Source organism: the organism of the source record quoted next, unplaced genomic scaffold (assembly GCF_019419815.1).
Source record: "Pyrus x bretschneideri cultivar Hongxiangsu unplaced genomic scaffold, Pyrus_bretschneideri_v1 Contig34, whole genome shotgun sequence".
NCBI lineage: Eukaryota > Viridiplantae > Streptophyta > Magnoliopsida > Rosales > Rosaceae > Pyrus > Pyrus x bretschneideri.
The window spans coordinates 4293789-4296886 of NW_025999657.1; the positions used below are offsets into that span (position 1 = coordinate 4293789).

The 3098-nt window shown below is 38.9% G+C and overlaps 1 pseudogene; it reads left to right on the forward strand.

The window, feature by feature from the left end:
• Positions 1–1688: 1688 nt before the first annotated feature.
• Positions 1689–2413, forward strand: LOC125480587 (annotated as a pseudogene).
• The last annotated feature ends 685 nt before the right edge of the window (positions 2414–3098 follow it).

A 3098-nucleotide genomic window follows, 5' to 3' on the forward strand; every position in this document is an offset into this window, starting at 1 on the left:
AGTTCACTATAATATATTTAGGTACGAACATTTCGGTACACTAATTTAATAAAATATATTATGATACGGATGTTTAGTGTCACATCCCGGCCAGAGGTCCACTACATCCCGGGCCTGCTCCACCACTGTAGCACAATATTGTCTACTTTGGGCCTCGGCTACGTCCTCACAATTTTGTTTCTGGGAACTCAAACGAGAACTTCCCAGTGAGTCACCCATCATGAGAGTGCTCTCGCGCACTACTCACTTAACTTCGGAGTTCCCATAGAACCCGAAGCCAGTGAGCTTCCAAAAGGCATCGTGCTAGGTAGGGATGAGAATCTACATATAAGGATCACTCCCCTGGACGATGCGGGATCTAACATTTAGGTACACTAATTAGAGGAAGTTAAATAATTTAATGAACTAAAATGTGTATAATAATAAATTTAAAATTTATTGTAATGATATTAAATAAGATATCTATTAAATATTAAAACAAAAATATAATATGAACTTGAATTAAGTACATATTAAAGGACTAAAATCAATATACAATCTAACACCAGGTTTTTTTTATTAAATTTTAATCTTTTTAAAGGATTAAAGTTCAAAAACCCCTTTAAGGAATCGTTTGATAATCTTTTTATTATTTTTTTTCTAAATTGAAAATTCTTGTGGTAGCTATTTTTTTAATTTTTGATAAATTACATATTAGTAGACTGCGTTGTTTCCCTAACATTTTTTGGAAGACTTTATTTGTCTTACAAATTGGAAGATCACATGTTGACATGGTGAAATGTACTCAAAATAAGCAATTGCTCCTTCTGTACCGCAAACCCGAAGTTAGCTAGCTCTATCCTTCTATCGTCTAGATGCGAACTACATCTTTTCCCTAACCCGCCACCGAGAGTAAAATTAGAGGATGGACAAGATCAATGTCTTTTTCTTATAGGACGAACCAGAATACAAAAATAACTGAAATAAATAGAGATAAAAGATGACAAGTGATAAAAGAAAGAAAACGATAATAAACCCATGCTCGGTGAAGTACTTATGAAATCAAACACACGCAATATGCACGATTGCACTTCTGCCAATAGTCACGGATGTTTATTGAAGTTTGCACAGGACCATCAGCAATCCAAAGTCTTCAATTTATTTTCACTTGGAATTCTCCATACCTATCTTGTTTTTCACAACTTGTTGCTCCACGTTTAAATATATACATCTACAGTCTCATTCCGGTAGAAATTTCTCAAATAAGCTTATTTGAGAGGTACTTTGTAGGGCTCATTTCATATCGTATTTCGACAATCCAACTGTTCATCTTTTAGGCTTTTTCTCAAGATCATTTCTACCCAAAATCATCAAAATCCAAAACTATTTGACTAGTGACTAAATAGTAGTCATATTAATGCTTCTTTGAAAACCGTATTTCACTACAATTGAATGTTTTAATGGTTGTGGATTTGTCTAATTTTTTGCAAAAATAATTTATAATGATATACTAAAATATAAACCGTTTAAACTGTTGAAAAATGTTACTTAATGAGCATCACAAGGTATCTCTCAAATAATTTTACAAAGACAATTGTCTTTGTATTGTCAATTCCATATGTCATAAAAAAACGAGTCACTGCTTCGTCATCGAACCTGCATATAACCCATTAAAACCCAAGAAGCACAAACCTAGCAAAGCTCATATTATGGGTTCCAAGGTCATTGCCATGTTCTTCATTTTCTTGATTTGCATGGTAATTGCATTGCCACCCATTCAACCTTGTACACCTTGCACTCAGCCACATCCATGAAAACCACGCCCTCCACATCATCCATCACATCCACCACAACGACCTTGCCACCATCCCAAAAACCCTCCACACCAGCACCCACACCCAAACCCACCAACCACAAAACATCCACCACAATATAAACCCCACCCACCAACCAAGAACCCACCAGTTGTTATATCCCCACCCGGAATTACACCTCCAGTTACTCTGGCTACCCACCTTACACTGGCAGACCTCCTGGTGGTGGCGGCAGAGGAGGAGGCGGTAGTGGTGGTTGCAGCGGAGGTTGCCCTTGGGGCGGAGGAAGTAGCCCAGGTGGGGGAGGAAGTTTTCCAGGTTTAAACCATCCGCCGGCCACATCACCAGCTACATGTCCAATAGATGCGCTGAAGCTGGGGCTTTGTGTGGATGTCCTTGGTGGTTTGGTGCATATTGGGTTGGGGAACCCGGTTGAGAATACTTGCTGTCCAGTGCTTGGAGGGTTGCTTGAGCTTGAAGCGGCCATTTGTCTTTGCACTACTATAAGGCTTAAGGTGGTTAACATCAACATATTCATTCCTCTTGCTGTACAAGCTTTAATTACTTGTGGGAAGACTCCTCCTAGTTTTGTATGCCCTCCTCTAATAAGTTCATTTTGACTTTTATTTTGGTCAAAAGTTCGTTTGTACTTTGTTGTTAACGCGGGGTTAACATTTCCAGATAGCTAGGTTAATTTCAATATGTTGGTTTGCTTACTGCGGCTAATATTATGGATAGAAAATTGTTATTAGAACTTCAAAAATCTCATTTGGCATTTCAAATTTTCTATAATTAGAAAGAAAAAAAATACACTTGTGCGGAGTATAGAATGAGATTTTTAGAATGTTAATAACAGTTGCCTATGAATATTAGTATATTATTGTGTTCATGTGACCTGATAATATGGTTTTGATATAACTTGTGCTATTAATGACTTACTTTCAAATAGTATCAATGTCACATCTCGGCTCAGGCCAAGGATTGGCCCTGATACCAAATTGTCACATCCCTGCCCGGGCCCCCCACATTCCGGGCTCGACTCCACCGTAGCACAATATTGTTCGTTCTGGGCCCTGACCACGCCCTCACGGCTTTGTTTCTGGGAACTCACACGAGAACTTCCCAGTGGGTCACCCATCCTAGGATTACTATTGCGCAAACTCGATTAACTTCGGAGCTCCTACGGAACCCGAAGCTAGTGAGCTCCCAAAAGGCCTCGTATTAGGTAGAGATGGAAATATACATGTAAGACTTACAGGATCTACTCCCCTGGGCGATGTGGGATGTTACAATCCACCCCCTTTA